At 46.6% G+C, this 24,712-nt stretch overlaps 1 pseudogene; it reads left to right on the forward strand.

Annotated features, from left to right (window-relative positions):
• Positions 1–14,227: 14,227 nt before the first annotated feature.
• Positions 14,228–14,633, forward strand: LOC100349856 (small ribosomal subunit protein eS17-like; annotated as a pseudogene).
• Positions 14,634–24,712: the final 10,079 nt, after the last annotated feature.

Genomic DNA, 24,712 nt, shown 5'->3' on the forward strand with positions numbered 1-24,712 from the left:
CTTAAGCCCAGGAGTTTAGCGACAATGATGATGGTAGTGGTGGTAATTATTATTATAATAACTAACCATCACTGAATGCCTTCTGTGTGCCAGACACTGTACTATGCACTGTGTTATCTGTACCTGGATCTCTCTATAGGCTATGTACATCTATATACCGAAAATCTCCTTTAATTGCTACTATCTGTAAGATAGGCAATGTGATTATCTCCATTTTGTAGAAGACAAGGTTGAGGCACAGGGAATTTCAATAACTTGATAATGACTTGTGGAGTGGGGACATAAATAGTTCAGCCATAATCAGATCTTCTGGGACATGTGAGGGAATACATTGGAGCAAAAACTGCTCCGAGCCCTGCTCTTTAAATCCATGCCTGGGTTCATATACTTCTTCCCACATCTGCTAATGGGGTGACCTTGAGAGCACCCTATGGCCTCGTTTTGCTCAACTATAAAGGGCCAAATGCCTTGCTTATTCTTCAGTTAGTTTTTTGTGAATGTGAATTACAGCCTCCTTCAAGTTAGCTCAAGAAAATGGGAATTTATTGGAACGAAGATGATGCCCTGACATATCAACAAGAACTCTTTGGTTGTAAGTAATAGTAACCCCACTCAGATATAGCTTAACCCAAAACGGAGATATATTGGCACAACCAACTCAGATGCCCGCGGTGGAGTGCAGCTGAGAGATTGCTTCAGGCACAGCTGGATACGAGGACTCGAGGAGCTGAGCGATGTCTCCGAGCGATTCTGCTACTGCTCCAGCCTCTGCACTCTGCTTCTCCCTCTGCACTGGCTTCATTCTTTACAGCTATTGTTGGGCTTCCTCCCTTGAGCCAACAAAGGTCATCATGAGCAATCGTAGTTTCACAAACGGGGAGGAAACACGGAAAGATTCTACCCAGAGCCTTAGGGGGAGCACGGCCCTGCTGATGCCTTAACTTTGGACTTCCAGCCTCCAGAACTGTGAGACAATAAATGCCTATTGTTTTAATCCCTCTGGTTTGTGATTCTTCTATTGCAGCCCTAGGGAAACCACACACTCCTCTCCTCTTGGTCTCATCTCAGGAGGTGAGAACTGGCAGGTGATCAGGCCTCTCTGTTGAACTCCGTGTGTCCAAACATGGCCTCAGCTCCTTTCTGTGTTCCTGCACCCGTCATGGAGGGAGTCCACAGACTCGTGCACAGCATGGACACAGACCCTCATGTTCTTCTGCCTGGAGGCCTTCAAGCGAGGGCCTGACAACGCGCAGCAGATGCCACCCCCACCCCGAGCTTGGGTCTCAGTGGACACAGAAGCCAAGTGTTCTTGTGGAGTGTGCTTCTCCTGCCCAGCCCAGGCATGGATCTGGAATCACCCTCTGCTCCCTGGGAGTATTCCGATTTTTACATTAATGAGCTTTAATGGAGCAAAGCATATGGTGACATGGAATGGTGTCCAGGGTAAGCTGGGTTTGCAGATAAAAATGCTTGATCACATACATGATTCTATAAAACCCTGCTTTAGAATTTCTCGACCTCTCACATTCTTTCTCTGGCTTATTTTCCGGACACGATTACCAAGTCCTGGCAATTCAACTTTTCAACAAGGACTTCAACCAATAGCTACTGAGAACTCACTGTGTGCCAGGGACTGCTCTAGGCACTGAGAACCCAGCAGGAGCAGAGAGATGACACTTGCCTCCCCTGGCCTTATGTTCTAGTGGAGGCCTGGGAAGGGAGAATGAGAAATGGCTACGTGTGTGATATGTCAGACAATGAGGTGCTCTGAAGAAGAACAAAACGAGGAAAAAGGATAATGAGTGATGAGCACTATTTTTTAAATATAGGGCAGCCAAGGAAGGCCCATGTGATGAGGTGACATTCAAGAAGAGATCTGAACAAAGGAAGGGAGGGAGCTCACAGTACCGGAGGAAGAGCCTCCCAGGTAGGGGACGAGAAAGCACAGCAGCCCTGACCCCCAGACAGGCTCGATGGCTGGAACGGCGGTGGAGACGCCAACGTGGCTTGAATGTGATAAACAAGGAGCGGTGGGGAATGAGACCGGAGTGGCAGCCAGGCCCGCAGCATTTGGAGCCTCGCAGATCGCTGTGCACAATACGGGAAGCCACGGTTGTGAGCCGAGGAGCAAGACGATGTCCTTTCTCTTCTGAAGGATGCTCCTGGCTGCCATGTAGAGCAAGGAAGGAGGAGAGAATGGCTAGGGGATCCCTGCACTCAACCAAGTGACAGCTGTCGGTGGGTTGGTGCAGGGTGGGCACGGGAAAGGTGCTGAGAAGTGGCCAGGTCCTATTTGTTGAAGGTGGAGTCTATAGAATTTGTCAATGGATTGGACAAGAGGAGTAAGGTGGGGGCGGAGGGGAGGGACGGAGAGCAGAGTCGAGAGGAACTTCAAATTTGGGGCCAGCATGGAATTACCATCTTCTCTTATATTTATTCCCTCTTCATTCCCACCGCCACCTTCCCAGCTGAGGACCCCATAGAGTCTGGCTTACTGCAGCATCTGAACCATTCTCCTGCCTCCGGTCCTGCTCCTTCAGTCCTTCCCCCCACCACCAGCAGCCAGATCCCCGTGTCACTCTCTTGTTTTCATTTTTTAAAAACTTGCTTTATTTATTTATTTATTTATATTGATTAGAAAGGGAGAGAGAGAGGCAGAAACAGAGACAGAAACAGACATTATTCCATCTGTTGGTTCACTTCCCAAATACCCACAACAGCTGGGGCTAGGCCAGGCCAAAGCCAGGAGTCCAGAGTCCAGCCTGAGTCTCCCATGGATGGCAGGGACCCAAGCACTTGAGGCACCACCTGCTCTCTCCCAGGGTGTGCATTAGCGTGAACCTGGATAAGAAGCAGAGCAGAGCCTCAGACCCAGGCACTTCAAAGTGGGAGCTGGGTATCCCAAGCAGTACCATCACTACTGTGCAAATGCCCACCCCACGTCTTCCTTAGAAACCATCCCTGCCTCTCCATCATCAACTATGGGACAAAGTCAATCTTAGTATGGCCTGAGCCCCCACCCCACCCCCCAGGACCTGGCTTTGAGCTCTGACTTCTTCCCCCACAACCATCTCACAGGCAGCCTGCATCCCCTGCGGGTCACAGACCTGACACCGCTGAATATTCTTTTACACTTCCCTGCCTTTGCTCCAGCTGCTTCCTTGGTCTGCAGTGCCCTACACCTTGCTTCCTCCATAAAACCTTTCCAAGAACCCCAGGTATGTGTGACCCCTTTCTTCCTAAGCCCCCACCTTTTGATAGCTGGACTTGTCTCATTGCTTTGATATTGTTTTCCTGTCCATCTCCTCTGCCAGACTGAAGCCCCTTGAAGGCAGGAATCCTGTCTTATTTCTTTCTGGAATGTTAGCACCTACTGTGCAGCCAGCATACAGGAAGCTATGCTCAATAAATGTTGATTGACTTAATGATGCGGTGGACAGGATGCACAGATCCACTTACCATGGTTGTCAGGAGAACTTGATTTGTAAAGGAGTTTAAATGCTGTTGAAAGGGCCTGGCAGCGTGGCATAGTGGGTTAAGCCTCTGCCTGTGGTGCATAAGGGGGCCAGTTTGAGTCCTGGCTGCTCCTCTTCTGATCCAGCTCCCTGCTAGTGTGCCGGGGAAAGCAGTGGAAGATGGTCCAAGTGGTTGGGTCCCTGCTCCCACATGGGTGACCTAGAAGAAGTTTCAGGCTCCTGGCTTTGGATTGGCTCAGCTCTTGCTGTTGCAGCCATTTGGGGAGTGAACCATTGGATGAAAGATCTCTGTCTTTTCCGCTCTCTGTCTATAACTCTGCTTCTCGAATAAATAAATAATCTTAAAAAAAAAAAAAACTCTAATGGAAGAGTACAACACATCCCCAAAGAAAAGGGGATGTAAGATAATGACTTTAGCATCAGAATCTGGATTCAAATTCTGTCCCGACTGCTTACTGTGCCTCAACTTCACCACCATGAGCCTCGATTTCCAGACTGGAAATTAGAAGTAACAATTCCTGCCACTGAGGCTACTGTGCAGACGAAGTGAGCTAATGGACACGTGAAGCCATGCAGAGAAAATTGAACTGCCTTAAGAGTTGACCCCAGAAATTCTGAGTGAGCTCAGGGTAGGAGGGGCCCCCGGGGCACGGGGCTGAGACATCATCAAAGAAGACAAAGTACTTTTTCTCAAAAATAGATTTTGTCTTGTAAAAAATGTTACATTTACAGAAAAGTGGCAAAGATAACCAAGATAATTCCTGTATAACTTTCACCCAGATTCCTCTAATATTAACATCTTACGTGGCAGATTTGCCAAAACTGACAAAGTAACATGGCATAGACTATTAACTACAACATAGACTTTTTGTTTAGCTCTCATCTGTTTTGTTTTCATTTTTATTTATTTATTTGAAAGGCAGAGATACAGAGACAGAGATCTTCAATCTATTGGTTCACTCTCCCAAATGCTTGCATTAGCTGGGGGCAGGCAAAGCTGAAGCCAGAAGTTGGGAACTCAGTCCAGGTCTCCCTGGTGGGGGGCAGGGACCACTATGCCACGCTGCCAATACTTGAGCCATTACTGCTACCTCCCAGGGTCTGCATTAGCAGGAAGCTGGGATAGGGAGTGGAGCTGTACTTAACACAGGACTCAGACATGGGATGCGGGCGTCCTATCTTAACTCCTGCACCCAATGCTGCCTCCCCGTGTTTTCCCAGGAATGTCACTCTTCTGTCCCAGGATCCAGTCTAGGATACCACGCTGCAGCTGCACTTGGCAACTACTTTTCATAACCAGAGAGAATGTGGTAACAGAAGTTTCAGAGCAAGCCAGGATCAGGAGACAGAGAAGCGAGAGGGAAATGGGGGGGAGGGGTGGAGATGGCGGAAGAGCAGGGGAGATAGGAGAGGGAAAGAGGAAGTCAGCTGCGCCGTGGTGACCCTGACTCCTCTCCGACCCAGCCCAGCCCACGGCCACGTGCCTGCTAACGGGAAGCGTGCTCGCCATGAACCTGCAGGAAAAAATGTGCTGGAGTTCACTTCTGGAAGGGTCTGACGCAAAAGGGAGGCCACGCAGGGAGGGCAGAGGAGCCTGGAGGCTGATTCGGCCCTGGGAGCATAAATCCCAGCCATGGAGGAGTTCTATCTCCCCAGGCTGCAGCGCCACAGAGCTGGAGGGACAGGAAGGCCCCCCGCGGCCCCTGCCTGGCACAGAGTAAGCGCTCAGCCCTGTGGTGTCTAAGGCTCCGGTCCCTGCGTGAGGACTGGGACTCGGCTGGCAGCCCAACTCCCGCCCGCTGACTCGGGACTAGGGCGGGGCCACCCTCCAGGTTCAGGCTTCCTCGGTGAAGGTCACGTGGGGTCACTACCAAGTGAGGCCGCCCCGTGGATTGAGTGACAGTGATTGATGGAGGGAGAAGCTAAACAAGTGATGGGGCAGAGGTGAGAAAGGCCCCCAAACCTGGACCTCAGAGCCCCCACATTAAAATCCTGCTTTCCAACACCCCTTCCTCCCCTCCCACGAATCTTCCTCTGCCTCCCTTCCTCCATATCCCCAGGTCCCAGGAGTGTCCCTGGGGAGACCACTGGCGCTTTCTCTCTCTCTTTCTCTCTCTCTCTCTCTCCGTCTCCCTCTCCCTCTCCCTCTCCCTCTCTCTCCACCACAGAGATGCGAAGACTTATACAGCCAACCCTGCCTGAGATGGAGTCCCAAGGGCTGGAATGGGGGTGACCAGCCCAAAGTCCATAGTTCCCCCTCCCCCACTGGATTGATCAGTATTTTAAGCACCATGTTAAAAAAATAATAATAACAGTTCTTTGCATTTCCAAAGTGCTTTTCTGTCCATTATTCCAAGAAGCACGTAGGGCATGTCCATTTTACAGATGAAGAGACTGTGTTTCCAGAGGTCAGGCTTGGCCCCAAGGTCACGCAGCTAATTGCAAAGGATATCGGACCCTAAGCAGGTGTCTCCCTCATGGCCCTGAGCGCCCTGTTGGCTGCAGTCACTGACGCTTCCCGGCAGAAGCACTTCCTCGGCTCCTGGTGGAAGGTGGTGGAGCTCGGGCTCAGTGTAGAGAGAATTTCCCAGATGTCAACATTTTAGCCTTAACACATTTATTGGAAAACACACTTCTTCAAAATAATTTATTCCTGAATAGTTAAAGCAGGGGGAAAGGCGGTTGTCAACGGATGAATTGAGCAGACAGGAGAACAGACAGGTTAAGGGGAATAATTAGAAGCTTTTTTCTTGTTATTCAACAGCTTCTTTTGCAGGCCTGTCAATCACTGTTTATCACACTTGAACCAAAACAATGATTTTTTTTTCTCCCCCTCTTTGAGGCCAAGAGGACCTACTGGGGAGATAGTGGCTAACAACTGTGAGGCAGGATCAGTGTGCCACACAGGCTGGAGCTCCAGCAGCTTCCACTTGCTCACTGCAGCCTGGAAACCTGGAGGCCTGGGCCAACGGACAGGTCCTAGGTTCAGAGCTGACAACGCACTTGGCAGAGGAGGGAGCAAACACTGTCTGCGTTCCTCCTGGGGGCTGGCGTTCTTTATCTCAGCTTCTCAACAGTGCTGCCAGATGCACACTCTTATTCCCACCTGAAGATACTGCAGCTCAGAGACGTGAAAAAGCAGGCACACCAAAGAGATGCACAAGGCTCTGATGCTAACGGACGAACTGTCCATTGAAGCCACTAGGATGGGTACCAGTAGGGGGCTGAAGTTCAGGCAAGTTCCTGCCTGCTGGAACCCTTGAGACCAAGGCAGAGCTACCGCTCACCTCAGGGATCACAGAGTTAGGGAGGGAGCTCATCCTTGCCAAACAAATACCTAAAGTGGCCCAGGGCACAGCCACATTCCGAAGGCCACCTTTGGATGAAGTTCGGCCACAGATCCACTTTGGAAGGACTGAGCCTTATGGAGGAACAAGAATGCTAAGCAAGGGGCTGGCACTGTGGTGCAGTGGGTTAATGCCTTGGCCTGAAGCGCCAGCATCCCATATGGGTGCCGGTTTGAGTCTGGACTGCTCCACTCCCTATCCAGCTCTCTGCTATGGCCTGGGAAAGCAGTGGAAGATGGCCCAAGTCCTTGGGCCCCTGCACCCGTTAAAAAAAGAATGCTGCCGGTGCCGCGGCTCACTAGGCTAATCCTCCGCCTTGCGGCGCCGGCACACTGGGTTCTAGTCCCGGTCAGGGCACTGGATTCTGTCCCAGTTGCCCCTCTTCCAGGCCAGCTCTCTGCTGTGGCCAGGGAGTGCAGTGGAGGATGGCCCAAGTCCTTGGGCCCTGCACCCCATGGGAGACCAGGATAAGTACCTGGCTCCCGCCATCAGATCAGCGTGGTGCGCTGGCTGCGGCGGCCATTGGAGGGTGAACCAACGGCAAAGGAAGACCTTTCTCTCTGTCTCTCTCTCTCTCACTGTCCACTCTGCCTGTCAAAAAATAAAGAAATTAAAAAAAAAAAAAAGAATGCTAAGCGTGCACAGTGGGGAGGAGTCAGAGAAGGAAGGAACATCCGAGTCTGCTGGTAGCCACGGAGAAGGGCGAGAGCTGAGAATTCCCAGCAGAGACGAGAATAAGCAAAGGCCCATGTGCCAGGAACACCACAAAGTGCGGAGAAAACTATGGCTGGATGTAACTTGAGTGTTAAACTCGAAACAAGAAATGGCCATTAATAAGGCGAGAGCCGATAATAGCTAACATCTATTGAACGTTTACCACATGCCAGGTGCTTCTAAGAGCTTCACATATATTATTCATTCTTTCTTTCCACAAATATTTATTGAGCCTCACAGGGCAGGCGAGATGATGTGCAGGTGGAATTTTTCAGGGCACAGTGAAGACACTGGGCCGCTTGTGCAGAGCAGGAAGAAGCTTTTTGCTTTCTTCCACGGACTCTCAATCCACCTGTCACAGAATGTTTTGTTTGCTGTTTAGTGTTGTATTCCTGGAGCGCGGCCATACCGGCAGGGCAAGTAGAGACTCCTCACGGGCACCTAGCGCCAGGATCACATGGACGCTCCACTCTGACCTCCCTGGCCCATGCCGCAGGCCCCTACGGGCAGAGGGTGGCAGCAGTTGCTAGAAGAGGCATGGAAACAGACAGGTGGAAAAGGTGGGGGCAGCAAAGGCAGGATTCCATGTGCCGGGGGTGCCAGGCCCAGAGCATGCTCCCTTGTCCTCTCAGGCTTCCTTTAATAAAACACAGATTCGAAGATCAACTGCTTGTGAATTTCAAGAGCATTAACCTCCCAGTGCAGGGCCCCCCCTTCTAAGAGCAGGCCCTGAGCATCTGCCCTGTTTGCACACCCTCGGAGCCCCATCCCTGGAGTACCACCACCTGTTGGGATCTGCTCTGGGCTCTAGGCTACAGCAGTGAACAAAACGAAATCAAGCTGTCTCACAGCTTACACTCAAGTGGGGCCAGAAAACCGACAAAACCAGTGAGGCGAATAATACAGAGTACACGTTGTGGGATTACATAACAGTGGAGGAACGTGATGCAAGAAGACCCCAGAGAAGGAAGAGGCGCAGTGTTTGGAAGGGAGGTCAGAAATAGGCCATTGAGAAGGTGACTTTTAATGGGCCATCAAAGAAGGAGGTACCTTTCTCTGAAGGGAGGAAAGAACTTCCACTTTGATTATGGCCTTGTCTAAATAAGGTCAGAGTTTGTGAACTCAAGAGGCTTCCAGGGGCTGGCGCTGAGCACAGTGGGTTAACGCCTTGGCCTGAAGCACTGGCATCCCATATGGGCACCAGTTCAAGACCCGGCTACTCCACTTCCAATCCAGCTCTCTGCTATGGCCTGGGAAAGCAGTAGAAAATGGCCCAAGTCCTTGGGCCCCTGCACCCGCGTGGGAGACCTGGAAGAAGCTCCTGGCTCCTGGCTTCAGATCAGCACAGCTCCGGCTGTTGCGGCCAATTGGGGAGTGAACCAGCAGATGGAAGATCTCTCTCTCTCTCTGCCTCTCCTCTCTCTGTGTAATTCTAACTTTCAAATACATAAATAAATATTTAAAAAAAAAAAAAAGGCTTCCATGGCCTTGGCAGCTCATGACAAGAACCTCGGGTGATTACTGAGGTCATAAATAAGAGTGTCAATTGTTTTTTGTTTTGTTTGCTTGTTTTTTGTTTTACAGGCATAGTGGACAGTGAGAGAGAGACAGAGAGAAAGGTTTTCCTTTTACCGTTGGTTCACCCTCCAATGGCCGCCATGGCCAGTGCACTACGGCTGGAGCACTGTGCTGATCCGAAGCCAGGAGCCAGGTGCTTCTCCTGGTCTCCCATGGGGTGCAGGGCCCAAGCACTTGGGCCATCCTCCACTGCACTCCCTGGCCACAGCAGAGAGCTGGCCTGGAAGAGGGGCAACCGGGACAGAATCTGGTGCCCTGACTGGGACTAGAACCCAGTGTGCCGGTACCCCAGGCGGAGGATTAGCCTAGCGAGCCGTGGCGGCTAAGTGTCAATTGTTAAATCAACAACAGCAGTCACTGTGCACTTGCTCCCCATGTAGGACCTCTGTCCTTAATGTATTGTACTATGAGAATTAACAGTAAAACTAGTCTTCAAACAATACTTTATACTTTGTGTGTCTGTCTGAGTGCAATCTGTTGAAATCTTTACATAGTTTGTACAAAGTTGATCTTCTGTATATAAAGATAAATAAAAATGAATCTTAATGAAGACTGGGATGGGAGAGGGAGTAGGAGATGGAATGGTTTGTGGGTGGGAGCGTGGTTATGGGGGGGAACTGCTATAATCCAAAAGTTGTACTTTCAAAATTTATATTTATTAAATAAAAGTTATCTGTATGGAAAAAAAAAGGGGGGGGGGAGATGACTTTTGAGCAAGGATTTGAAGGCAGTGAGAAAGTGAGCCAAGAGAAGAGACAGAGAGACCATTCCAAGCAGCTAAAACAGCAAGTGCAGGGCTTAGGAGTTGAGGGTGGGCTCACCTTGTTCAAGGGGCCAGTGTGGTTAGAATGGGGCAAGCGCCAGGACGTTGGCAGGAGGAGAGGTCAGAGAAATCGGAGGGGCGTGGACCACATGGGACCCTGCAGGCCATCGTAAGGACTTGGGCTTTGGCTCTGGGTGTGATGGAAAGCTTTGGAGGGTTTTGAGGGGAGACGTGATAGGATCTCGATGTATTTTAAAAGGTGGCTCTGTCTGCTCTGTGCGGAAGGGATGACTGAGTTATCTCCAGTGTTGACTGGTGGCAATGCCAGTGAAAGAAGCGGATAAGGACAGGGAAGAGAGCACAAGCTGGAGATGTCACGACAATCCAGGCAGGACATGATGGTGTCTGGGACCAGAGCGGAGGCAGCGCAAGGTGTGAGACATGTTCTGATCCTGAGGTGTTTTGAAGAGACAGCACATTTGCTCACAAACTCGATAAGGGATGTGAGTTGGGTAGGGAGGGAAGGACTCAAAAGTTACTTGAAGAATTTTTTTAAAATTTAGTTAGTTTAGGCCGGCGCCGCGGCTCACTAGGCTAATCCTCCGCCTAGCGGCGCCGGCACACCGAGTTCTAGTCCCGGTCGGGGCGCCGGATTCTGTCCCGGTTGCCCCTCTTCCAGGCCAGCTCTCTGCTGTGGCCAGGGAGTGCAGTGGAGGATGGCCCAGGTGCCTGGGCCCTGCACCCCATGGGAGACCAGGAAAAGCACCTGGCTCCTGGCTCCTGCCATCGGATCAGCGCGGTGCGCCGGCCGCAGCGCGCCGGCCGCGGCGGCCATTGAAGGGTGAACCAACGGCAAAAAGAGGAAGACCTTTCTCTCTGTCTCTCTCTCTCACTGTCCACTCTGCCTGTCAAAAAAAAAAAAAATTTAGTTAGTTTACCTTTTTGTTTGAAAGGCAGAGTGACAGAGAGAGAGAGAGAGAGAGAGAGATCTTCCATCCACTGGTTCACTCCCCAAATGCCGACAACTGCATAGGCTGGGTCAGGCTGGAGCCGGGAAGCAGGAATTCCAGCACTTGAGCCATCATCTGCTGCCTCCCAGGGTGCACATTAGCAGGGTGGACCAGAGGCAGAGGGGAGCCTGGATCCCAAGCAGCAGTTTAACCCACTGTGCCACAACACCTGCCCCTAACATTTTTATTTATTTAATTTTATTTATTTGAAACTCCGAGAGAAAGAGAGAGAGAGAGAATTTCCTATCTGCTGGTTTACTTCCCAAAAGCCTGCAAAAACTGGGGCTGGCCCAAGGCAAAGCCAGAAGCCTAGAGCTCAATCTGAATCTGCAACATGGGTGGCAGGGACCCAAGTACTTTGGGCCGTTATCTGTTGCCTCCCATGATGTGAATTAGCAGGAAACTGGAATCAGGAGCAGAGCCAGGACTCAAACCTATGTACTGAGATATGGGATGGAGGAATCCGAAGCAGAAGTGTAACCTCTGCACCAAACATCTGCCTCACCCAAAGAATTTTAACCAAAGCAATTGGAAAGGTGCTACTGTTAACTAAGATGGGGAAGGATGTAGACAGATCTGATTTTAGGAGAAATTGGAAATTAGATTTCAGACAGGTTAAGTTTAAGCAGAGATATCCAGTAGGTAGTTGTATATGCAGGTGGAGTTTGAGGTTGGTGTTTGGGTTGGAGATAGCAATATGGGAATAGTACAAGCACAGTATTTTAGTAAGACTGGAAGAGAAATCTAAGGAAGTTGAGTCTGTCTAGAAAGAAGTTTAAAGCCAATTCTGGGGTGTTCCATCAAAAGAATTGGAGGAGATGAGGAGTAGCCAGCAGGGGAGACTGAAAAGAGGGGGTCAATGAGATAAAATAAAAACTGGGAGACCATGGAGTCCTCGAAGCCATATGAGGAAATGTGTTTCAAGAAGGAGAGGTTAACCTTCCATGTTCAATGCTGCTAGCGGATCAGTATGAGGAATGAGAACTGGCCTTTGATTTTAGCAACACAGAGTTCATTAGTGATGCCAGAAAAAGCAGCTTTAGTGGTGTGGTGGGGTGAAATCCTGACTACAGTGTGTCTAGAAGAAAATGGGAGTGAACCAATTCCTTGTCTTGAAAATTAGTAAGTAAAGTGGGAAGATCGAGCACTTATCCTCTTTTTCTTCAGGGTAACCAAAAATCAATGAAAAGAAATTTCTTATTAGAAGCATTCACTTTGCAAACAAGGAAAGGACAAGAGAATCTCATTGTTTTGCAGCTCCCAGTGAATTGAGTGGATCTCCACAAAGCTCACCAATGGCACTATGAAAAGACACTGTGTGCTCCTGAATACAAAGGAATCTAAATCTGATTAAGCCTCCAGATCTAACTATCAATTTACAAAAACCACAGGGAGAGAAGAATCCATTTAGCCACACCACAGGGATGCAGTCAGGAAATTAGTCTATGGGAAAGTCTCCAGGAAAAATAGTCTGGTTTTTCAACAAAAACATTGCAAAAATGAAAAAAAGAGATGGAGAAAGAACCTATAGACTAAAAGAAATTTAAAGGTAAATTAGCAAATTATAATAATGACTCTTATTTATATCTTGATTCAAATGAGCAAATTGAAAAAAAAGCCCGATATTTGAAATAATTGAAAATTCGCTGACTGGACATTTGATTATTTTAAAGAATCACTATTATTTTTAGGATGTGACATAGTGTTGTAGGTCTTTTTTGGTAGAGTGTTCATATCCTTTAGAAATACATATTGAAATATCTTCAAATGAAATTAGATATTTGGGATTTGCTGCAAAATTATGCAAGGCAGGGTGAGAGATAAAAAAAAGATTGGTCACAAACTGACAATTATTGACACTTGGAAGACAGACATGTAGGAATGTATTAAGCCTTTTCTCTTCTGTGTATGTTTGAAATGTGTATAATAAAAAGACTTGTAAAATTATTTTTGTTAATATTTAATTTAAAAGAGAGACAGAGAGAGAGACAAAGACTGAGAGAGAGAGCAAGATCTTTCACTGCTGGTTCACTTACCAAATGCCTGCAAGAGCTGGGCCAGGCTGAAGCTGGGATATGGGGTGGCAGGGACCTAAATACTTGAACCATCACCTGCTGCCTCCCAGGGCACACATTGTAAGGAAGCTTAAATTGAAAGCAAAACGGGGACTCAATCTCAGGAACTCCAATTTAGACATGAGCATACAAAGTGGCATCTTAATCACTGCCCAAATCCTTGCCCCAATAAAAAAATTAATAAAAATAAAAGCAAAGAAAAGAAAAAAATGAGAAAATAAGTACAGACAATTCTTTCAGGTAGATTTCTGTAAAAAGGACCAGAGAAATGAGGCAGTAGCAAGTACTATTTTATTTAGTCCTCAATGACAACCTTTGAAGTAGCCACCATTATTATCTTTATTTTACAAATACAATGACAAAGTTATAGGAGGGTTGGTAACCTGTGCAGAATTACACATCAAATGGGATTCATATCATGTAGTCTGGCTCCAGAGCTCTTACTCTTCAATATACCATGATTAGTATGTTAAATGTAGGGAAATACATGGCTAGCTTTGCATTTTGGATTGTCTCGACAGATTTGTGGGAGAAAATGTTGGAGGCAAGGTAGACATCTACTACAATAGTTTAGGAAGAGCTGATGATGACCCGAACCAGGACAGTGGAAGCCAGTGAGAGACATGGAAGAATTATAAGCTGTATGGAAGTAGCACTGACCAGTAGATCTTGGTAGGGTTAGGAGAACAAGAGTGAAGAGGGCATCAAATGTGGATCTTGGGTTTACAAGTTAGTTCAGTGAAACAGTTGAGATAAAGACAAGGCAAGGAATGGGTTCATTTGGGATATATTAAATACCTGTAGTGCTCCCTGTTTGGGGAAGGGTATAATAATTGAGATTACCTTCCCTTACTGGCACAGGTGGTCTCACTGGTAAGCATCTTGTTAGTAACTACAAAGGATGGTTTCCTGTTTGGGGAAGAAGGTGAGCATTATTTTCACCTGGATGCCCATCTGAGACAGAAAAGAGGTGAGGAAGTAACATGGTGTCTTCAGATTCTCTCCTAAATTCTTGCTTCCTGAATCTGATTTCCCAGGGCCACCTCCTTTCCATCCACTAGGCATGACTGCACAGGTCTTGGCTTTCATTCTAGGTAATTTCACATGGCAAAAGGATACAAACTTGGGAACTGGACACATGTCATACATTAGCTATGTGACATAGGGTAAATTTCCAAGTCTTAGTTTCCCCAGCTTCAAATGGGGATAATTATACCTGTCTCTTAAGATTAAATGAGTCCTCTTTCACTCAGGACCCGTCAACATGGGCTGTGTTCACATCAAAACCATTTAAAAAGTAGCCCAGGTCATCAATGAGAAGTACTATACCTGCCTGGGCAACAACTTCCACACCAACAAGCACGTATGCAAGGAGATCACCATCATCCCTAGCAAGAAGCTCAGCAACAAGAACACAGGTGTGTCACACACCTGATGAAGTGGATTCAGAGAGGCCTGTGAGAGGCATCTCCATCAAGCTGCAGGAGGAGGAGGAGAGAGGAGAGACAACTATTGTTCCTGAGGTCTCAGCCCTGGGTCAGGAGATCACTGAAGTAGACCCTGACACTAAGGAAATGCTGAAGCTTTTGGACTTCGGCAGGCTGTCCAACCTGCAGGTCACTCAGCCTACAGCTGGGATGAATTTCAAAATACTATGTGGAGCCGTTTGAACCTTTCTGCTTTGCTGTCGTATTTTCAATAAATGTGGAACAACCAAGAAAAAATTAAATGTGTGATTGAATTAAAGAGCATAACAGAGGCAATTGTGTGCTCAATGACTGTTAGTTTTGTATCACATGCCCTTTGTGAGATTCATGGGTTGTGATATCTCCATGCCCTGACGATGTCTGTGAGTCATATTCTGCATATGGACAGAACAAGGACAGCAAGATTTGATTGCCTTAGCTGATTCAGACGCATTTCATTCTTATCCAGGAATACCCTCAACCCTGTTCACTAGTTAATGCTTTCCCAGGACTCCACAGTTGTTCATACACTACTTCTTCCTGTAGCCTCACTGCAGTAACTGTTGGGGTCGTCAGCACCAGGTGAGTGGACAGCTCCTTCCCCAGGCCTGCCCTAACTCTAATCCTGGAATCTACAATCTGCCATGGTTCTGATCAAGAGATCCCTGCCTTTCTTGTTCTTCTTGTCACAACTTTTTTTTTTTTTTTTTTTTTTTTTTTTTTTTTTTTTTTTTTGACAGGCAGAGTGGACAGTGAGAGAGAGAGACAGAGAGAAAGGTCTTCCTCTTTTTGCCGTTGGTTCGCCCTCCAATGGCCGCCACGGCTGGTGCGCTGTGGCCGGCGCACCACACTGATCCGAAGCCAGGAGCCAGGTACTTATCCTGGTCTCCCATTCAGGTGCAGGGCCCAAGCACTTGGGCCATCCTCCACTGCACTCCCTGGCCACAGCAGAGAGCTGGCCTGGAAGAGGGGCAACCGGGACAGAATCCGGCGCCCTGACTGGGACTAGAACCCGTTGTGCCGGCGCTGCAAGGCGGAGGATTAGCCTATTGAGCCGCGGTGCCGGCCCTTGTCACAACTTTTAAGCCCTTAAATCTGGCATATCAGAAGGTACCTGATTAAAAAATAAAGCAGATTAGACAGTAGTTTTTAAAATCTACTCAGATAAATACATTTTATAAACCTACGTCACTGACTTCAACTTTTTAAAAAAGATTTATTTATTTGGAAGTCAGAGTTACAGAGAGAGAGGAATAGAGAGAGAGAAAGAGAGAGAGAGAGAGAGAGAGAGAGAGAGATCCATCCATTGGTTTCACTCACAAAGTGGCCACATTAGCCAGGGCTGAGCCAGGCTGAAGCCAGGAGCCGGGAGCTTCTTCCGGGTTTTGGGCCCTCTTCTGATGCTTTTCTTGGGCCATTCACAGGGAGCTAGACTAGAAGTAGGGCAACCCCAGAACACAAACCAGTACTCATACGGGATGCCAGCATCACAGGTGGAGGCTTTATCTGCTATGCCACAATGCCAAGCCAACTTTTTAGGAAATATTGTTGTCTAATGAGGCTGATTCTTACATAAAGTTTATGTTTTGCCAACAGTGTAACTTTTTAAAGTTCCTTAATGAGGTCCTACTGGGTTGGAAATATCTTTCATAGTTGTGTTCTCTCTGGTTTTATTTTCCACATCTTAGAAAATGCTTACATAGCTATCACGGCTTTTCACAAATTATCAAGGGGTTAAGGACACGTTTGGGAGAGGGGCTTGACCTTTAGCCTTATTTTGAGGATATGTAGCTTAAACAATTATCTCTCTTCTCCCTCAAAGACAGGCATGGATATGGAAAGAGGAGAATAACAACTGTTGACAGGGGAGTTGTTTTTGCTCTGATTAAGGGAACTGAGCTAACACAGATATACACTAACACATGGAGCAGAGTCTTACATTTTACCGTATAATGCCAAAATGTCAAAGCTGCAAGTTGTCTTCAGCTTTTTAAATTGGGGACTTTCTTCTGTGAACTGAGTCCTGGGCTGACATCAGCGCTCTGATAGTCTGCTACCTGGCAGAATAGCCCTGGTTGAGAGTTCCTGAGAGTATTGAGATGACCCAGCTTCTTTTTTAAAGATTTATTTATTTATTTGAAAGTCAGAGTTACACAGAGAGAGAAGGAGAGGCAGAGAGGGAGAGAGAAAGGTCTTCCATCTGCTGGTTCACTCTCCAATTGACTGCAACTGCAGGAGTTGTGCTGATCCGAAGTCAGGAGCCAGGAGCTTCCTCTGAGTCTTCCCACATGGGTGCAGGGGCCAAGGACTTGGGTCATAGCAGAGAGCCGGATTGGAAGTGGAGCAGCCAGGACTCCAACCGGTGCCCATATGGGATACTGGCACTGCAGGCGACAGCTTCACCTGCTACTCCACAGCACCAGCTCCTCCCCATGAGTTTAATAAGCCATAGGGTAAACCCTTCTGCCTTTAGTTAGAAAATTCTCAGGCACTCAGAGCCAAGGTGTGGTTCTGAAGGAGGAGCTATCGTCCCTAGGAAATGATTCCACAGCAGTAGGGACTGGTTAGACAGAGATTCTCAATCAGAAAGTGTGGTGGCATGTGTCAATACCAGAGACACTTTCTCAACGCCAGCTGGCTCACCTCAGTTGAGAACTGCTGTATTAGGACTATTCAATGAGCCTAAGAATGAACTGAGAGTGGGAGGTGACTGTCTCCTCGGGGATCAATGCTAACCACTTCTGCATTATTATTACAGAGCAGCCGCTACACTCTCCACCATCTGGTAGACATGGATTTCCCAGGATGACTTCCAATTTATCTCCAGGGAACTTCCCATGCATTTTCTCTAATACAACTGGAAGGGGTTTGCACTTGTGGGTGCTCTGGCTTTTCTCCATACATGTCTGATGCTTCCTCCCTTGGGTTTTAAGTGGTCCAGGACACGTTGGCAGCTGCCTGCACACCAAAGGAGGTCTGAGGTCAGATGGCCCTAGGTGTAAGAGCACATCCATGTGCAGTGTGAGTGCTGGCAGCCAAGGCAAACTGTCTAGAGGGAGAGGGGTAACAGACACTAGCATTTACAAACACTGGTCCAAATTAAATTTTGAAAAAATCATGTCGAACAGAAAAAAAAAAAAAAGACTGTAGGCTGTATCTGGCCAGTTTACAAACTACATTATGAATCAAACCCAGCAAAAAACAAACCCTTTCTGATTTGTGCTTGGCTTGAGAGCAGGCTGCCACACCTGGCTGTATCTGCCAAAGGAATCAGCCCATTTGGGAAGCTGCAATTCTAAAGCACTTAATCACTCCAGGCTGTGTTGAGTCGGCCACCTGTCAGGGTGACGCCTGTGGTATGGTCTTTGCTTCAAGGAAGAGAGACTGAGGGAAAAGGGCTGAGACAGGGCCAGTTCTTAACTGCCACCAAACATGCTCTGGTCACCTGTTCTGAAGCATCCTACTGACATGCTGACAGACTTTAATTCCATCACTAAAAATCACTCATGTCTTCCTGTTGTCCAGACTCAAAAATCAAGCCAACTCAATGCTGTTCGAATGCCAGAGAAATACCAGTTCCTTCTGATCTCATCTTCCTAATCTCCTGTGGAAGAGGATCATCTCCACTGACAAGCAATGACATCTGCAATTGGAGTAATTTGAAGTTGGCATTGCATTTTGCTTATCTTGCCAGCATAGATTCCAAGTGGCCTGGGGGGATTTGACCATTCCTAAAGGAAGTTCAGCCTTTTCTCTCCACTACCACAAAAGTGGTTGTGAATTCACTCACCCTTTGCTTCCCATTTGAAAGACGCTTAGTGTCAGTCTTTGCTGCAAAGGAGCAGAATCAATCAGCAGGTGGCAGATAATCCTTTATGCCTTGCAGCTCCTACTTCCGTCAGTCCTCTTTTTTCCCACCCTCTGGTGGGTAAGTGCCTTTCCTGAGAAAGCAAGCCTTGAGGAGGTGGGTGGTTCTGAAACAAGAAGAGTGGCAAAGACCTGCCTGATGGAGCAGCATCCAGGGAGTTCACTATCTCTTCAAAAGCAGCTGGGCTCTGGATCCATAGATTAAAGTCACAGTTCCTTTGCTATTGGTCTATGGTGTCAAATTCTTACCCAGAGTTCATGCTTCCTTGGATACATGCTAGTTTTTACAAGGAGGGGTGAGGAGGAGAAAGGTTTTTCAGAATCACCAGTGAAACATATCCAAAATATTCATGCTTGTCCATTCCACCCATCCCAACCATCTAGTCTATTGGAATTGGCAGAGGGGCAGGAGGTCAACCATACAAAGTTCAGAAAACTCCCTGGGTGATTTTAATTCACTGCCCTTTCCACTTCCACAATACCCTTGCCTCTAGTACTAATTGATAAGCACTGAACTGAGAATTACCCAACCGTTTCTGTTGCTTTGTGACTACATGGAGTCTATAAAGTACTCACTAACACACACGTGCACACACACACACACACAACTTGGATGTAAATATGATAACAGGGGCAGGAGTTTAGCCTAGCAGTTAAGACGCCCATGTCCCATGTCAGAGTGCTTGGGTCTGATACCTGGCTCTGCTCCTGACTCCAGCTTTCTGCTAAAGCAGACCTTGGAAGGCAGTAGTAATGGCTCAAGTAACTGGGCATTGGCCACCTATGTAAAGACCTAAACTGAGTTAGCAGCTCCCAGCTCCAGGCTCTGGCCCAAGCTAGGAGCAGTTGCAGTGAGCCAGCAGATGAGCTCTCTCTGTCTCTCTGCCTCCCAGATATATAAAAAATTTTAAAAATATTTAATGAATGGGATCAGACATATGCATAAACCACCTGAAGAAAACAGGAGTGGCTCCTATGCATAATCGAAGGTATTACCAAGTCTAAAGGACGTGTCAAGTTGAGTGGATGGGTGGTGCAGAGGAAAGAAAAGGTTGGCCAATCAAGAGAACATGGACAGGGGCAGTGCTATGGCGTAGCCTGCAGTGGCAGCATCCAGTATGGGTGCTAGTTCAAGTCCTGGCTACTCCACTTCGAATCCATCTCATTGCTATGGCCTGGGAAAGCAGTGGAAGATGGCCCAAGTGTTTGGGCCCCTGCATCCCCATGGGAGACGCAGAAGAGGCTCCTGGCTCCCAGCTTCAGATCAGCCCAGCTCTGGTCACTGTGGCCATGTGGGGAGTGAACTAGTGGATAGACGATCTCTTTCTTTCTCTCTCTCTCTCACTCTCTCTCTCTTTGTGCCTCTCTGTAACTCTGCTTTTCAAATAAATAAATAAATCTTTAAAAACAAAAAGATAACATGGACAAAAGAAAGTCACTGAAGCAAGGGTTGATAGTGCCCATCTCTGAGGGACCCTGAGCATCACAGACTGTTGGCAAAGCCATCACAGTCAAGAAGGGTGAGTTAGGTCAGCCTACGCTGATGTCAGTGAGCATCCATCAACCTGCTATCCCTGGTGCCCAGTCTGTGTTCCTTCACGTAACCTTCTGACCTGCTCTGTTACAGAGAGAAAAGCTGTTAGTCTGCATTTCTAGTTCCTGAGATAATGGTCATTCATAACAAATAGCTTTTGATTGAATATGATTTAGCATCCCATGAAGACTAATTCCAAACCCCTTCCTGCTGTGATCCAAACCGGCTCTTCAACTTCATCTTAAACCACCAAAGGGATGGCATATGACTTCCTTTTCAAAAGATCTATTCATGTTTTTTTTTAAGCAAAAATTCAGTGGCGTGTATTATATTCACAATGTTGTACAATCACTGCTTCTATCTTCCAAAGAATTCTCACCACCCAAAAAGGAACCCTCTACCTGTTAAGTAGTTGGTCCCTCTCTTCTCCTCTTCATTCTTTCTATGAATTTTTTATTCTGAATATTTTTTATAAATAGAATCACACAGTGTACAATCTTTTATTCAAATTTCATCCACATTGTTGTGTGTGTCAGTAATTCATTCTTTTTATGGCTGAATGGCATTGTTGGTATATACTATAGTTTGCTTATCCACGTTGATGGACATTTGGGCTGTTTCCCACTTTTTGGCCATGGTAATAGTGCTGTTGCAGATATGGGTGTACATGTATTTGTCTAAATGCCAGTTCTCAGTTCTTTAAGGGCCACATTACAATTCTATGTTTAACTTTTTGGAGAACCTCCAAACTGTTCTGCAGTGGTTGAACCATTTTACATTCCCATCAGCAATATAAAAGGGCTCCAGTCTCCCCACATCTCTGTCACCACTTATTATTATCTGCACTTCTTCAATGTTTATTTATTTATTTTCATCAACCTGAAAGGCAGTATCAGAGAGAGAGAGATTGAGAGAGACAAAAACAGAGAGAGAGAGCTTCCATTTTCGGGTTCATTCCCTGTGGCAGCTAGAGCTAGGCCAGGCCAAAGTCAGGAGCTCAGAACTGCATCTGGGTCTCCCACATGGGTGGTAGGGACCCAAGTAATTAAGCCATTGTCTGCTGTATTAATAAGGACCTGGACTTGAAGCAAAGAACCAGGACTTGAACCAGATATTCCAGTGTGGGACACAGACATCCTGAGCAGCAGCTTAACCTGCTGTGCCAACACCCACCCCTGTATGTTTTTTAAATTATATCTATTTTGGGGTGGGTGTTTACCGTAACGGTTAAAATGCTGATTAAACATCTGAGTCCCGTTACCAGAGTGCCTAGGTTTGATGTCCAGCTCTAGCTCCTACTCTAGCTTCCTGCTAAAGCAGACCATGGCAGGCAGTGATGATGGCTCAAGTGACTGGATTCCTGCCACCCACATGGGAGGTCTGGATGGAATTCCTGTCTCCTGGCTTTGGCCCAGCCCATTCCTCAGTATTGTGGGCATTTGAGGAATGAACCGGCAGATGGGAACTGCCTCTTGCTCTGTTTCTCAAGTAAATAACTAAATAAATATTTTAAATTGTAGCTATATTAATATCTATGTGGTTGGGCATCTTTTTATGTGCTTCTTGGCCATTTATACATCTTCTTTGGAGAAATTTCTTTTCAAGTTCTTTGCCCATTTTTCCCTCTTCTTTTCAATATTTATTTATTAATTTGAAAGGCAGAGCTAGAGAGAGAGAGAGAGAGATCTTCCATCTGCTGATTTACTCCCCAAATATCTGCAACAGCTAGAGCTGGGTCAGTCCAAAGTCATGAACCAGGAACTTCTTTCAGATCTCCCATATAGGTGAGGGGCCCAAGACCTGGGAGAAACTCTAGGCTCCCAGTTTTGGATCAGCGCAGCTCCAGCCATTGCTGCCATTTGGGGAGTGAACCAGCAGATGGAAGATGCCTCTCTCTCTGTAACTCAGCCTTTAAAATAAATAAATAAATAAATAAATAAATATTTAAAAAAAAAAATATAGGGTGCATATAGGATGGGCTTGGAATTCTTGTCAAAAATCAGCTGGCCATAAGTGTATAGGTATATTTCCATCCTCTCAATTCTCTTCCATTGGTCTTTATATCTAATCTTATGCCAGTACTCCACTGGTTTTTTATTAAAGATTTATTTTATTTATTTGAAAGGCAGAGTTAGAGAAAGAGAGAGAGAGAGAGAGAGAGAGATCATCCATTTGCTGGTTCACTCCCCAAATGGCCACAATGGCTGAGACTGGACCAGGCCAAAGCTAGGAACATTGTGTTTACAATAATGTGTAGTTATATATTCATTTGTTTACTTCTTTGTTAACTGCTGTGCCCCCTAGTAGACTTTAACTCCATGAAGTCCAGGAATAGATCTGTTTCATTCACTGTTGTATCTCTGACACCTCAAACAATGCTTGGCACATAGTAAACTATCATTAAGAATTTTTAAATAAATAAATGAAAATGCAAAGCGAGGTCCAGCTGATCTTTCCTGTATACCAAACTTATAACACTACTTTCAGCCTCACATTCCTCTACCTTACTTATTAGTGCATTTTTAGCACTTTTTTTTTTGTAAGAAATGAGGTTCTTGTTTTCAAACTTTGATAACGAAATCCCTGTCATCCCACCTCCTCACCCTCACTTTACATTTCCATGCATGCGATTTCTGGAACATATCATAACTTAACAAATGCCAAGAAAAAAAGGAAAAGAGGAACCTAAGTACTTTTCCATAGCAAGATCTAATAGTAATTGAGTGTTAACTATGTGCCATGCCCCAAATACAGTGATCCATTATTAACTCATCTAATGCTTATGACAAAAATGCATCAGCATAAAGCCTGAAGCATCATTTTATTTTTTTCAGTATTAGGATCACACACTTTAAAATATGAGTTTATCCATGTAGTCAAGAGTAACAGTTAAAATGAGTACATTAATTTATCTAAGTGAATATATATCAATGTCATTTGTTTTAAAAGGACACTGGCTGTGTTAGCATAAACAAGGTCTTGGAGAATACTGCAATTGACAAGTGATAACTGTCAAGTTTAAAAGTCCATCAGGCAATAAACATTTACTGAGCCCTAAAATAGACAAATTGGTGGTGGTGAAACACATAACGGAGGATAAGGGCCTAGCTGACCAGAGTTGAAGGTTTTCTGGGATAGGCAACCAAAAAACAAAGAATGAAAGGAGAGAAGAAAGAAGGAAGAAAGAAGAGAGAGAAGAAAGGAGGGAGCAAAGAAGGACACTAACTATACTTCAACCAAGAGACTTGCATTTTTCTATTCACATGCTCAAATATCTATGGAGAAGGGGAATGATATGAGCATAAAACTACACCTGGTTTGAAAATTACCTAACCTATCACCACGTCCCTGAAAAATCTAGAACATCTTTCAAGTAGCCCTGCCAATCAGTTACAGTTGGTTCACGAATCAAAGTCTATTGACCATTCCTGACCCCTGTTGACCACTTTGACCCCTGTTGAGCACTCTTCACTCCTCGCTCTTTTGAACTTGCTTTCCCAAGTTTAAATAATGAAAAGGCAATGATTAATTCTCAGGGTCAATTCTTCTGCAGAGGTTTGGGGAGAGCTGGGTTTGGAATGGAGAAACATCATCAGATATACCCTGGAAAACTACCCACTGCTGGTCTCTCTCCTCAGCCCTCAACATTGATTTCACAGGGCATACATGAGGCACAGACAGGAGAGAACTGTTCTGGCTGAGGAAAGAGGCGAGAGCCTCAGCTCTATCTGTGCACTTACCTTTTATTATCCCCCAACAGGGCCCAGGGAACTCATATGGCATTCTTGGGAGCAGAGCTGAACATCTCTTCTTTTAGGGGCAGTCCTAGATGCCTGCATTCCACATTCAATTACCTGGGTTAGATTCCCAGCCCTAGTTCCCGACTCCAGCTTCCTACCAACGCAAATCCTAAGGCAGTGGTGGTGGCTCAAGTAACTGGGTTCTTGCAACACACATGAGATCCCTGAATTGAACTCCTGGCTCCAGGCTTCATCCCATCCATTACAGACATTTGGGGAGAAAACCAACAGATGGGACCTCTCTCTGTCTTTCTGTGTCTGAATGTGTGTCTCTATGTCAACACTTAATAAAAAAAAATTGACAAGATATTTTACAATTTTTTTTAAATTTAAAAGATTTTATTTATTTATTTGAAAGGCAGAGTTACAGACAGAGAGAAGAGACAGAGAGAGGTCCTCCATCTTATAGTTCATTCCCCAAATGGCCCCAACAGCCAGAGCTCTGCTGATCATAAGCCAGGAGCCAGGAGCTTCTTCCGGGTCTCCCACATGGGTGCAGGGGCCCAAGGAGTTGGGCCATCCTCTACTGCTTTCCTAGGCCACAGCAGAGAGCTGGAATGGAAATGGAGCAGCCAGGACTCAAACTGGTAACCATATGGGATCCTGGCACTACAGGCGGTGGCCCCACCTTCTACACCACTTGTTCCATCCACAAGTTTATTCCCCAAATGCCTCCAACCACCAGGGTTGGGCCAGGCCAAAGCCAGGATCTTAGAACTCCATCCAGGTCTCCCAAATGCAGGTTCTTGAGCCATCATCTGCTGCCTTCCAGGTGCATTAGCAGGAAGCTGGTTGGGAAATAGAGACAGGACTGGATCCCAGACACTCAGATAGGGGGATGCGGGCCTCCCTCATGGTGACTTAGCCCACTGGGCCACAGTGCCTGCCCCTAACTCCCAAGTGACAGAGAGGGAGAGACAGAGAGAGACAGAAGGAGAGAGTTCTTCCATCTCCTGCTTTACTTTCCAAAATGCTGTTAACAGCCAGGTCTGGGGCTAGGTCAAGGTCAGGAGCCAGGAACTTCATCTTGGTCTCTCACGTGGGTAGCAGGGCCTCAAGTACTTGGGCCACCTTCTGCTGCC

Source organism: Oryctolagus cuniculus, chromosome 17 (genome assembly GCF_964237555.1).
Source record: "Oryctolagus cuniculus chromosome 17, mOryCun1.1, whole genome shotgun sequence".
Classification (NCBI taxonomy): Eukaryota; Metazoa; Chordata; class Mammalia; order Lagomorpha; family Leporidae; genus Oryctolagus; species Oryctolagus cuniculus.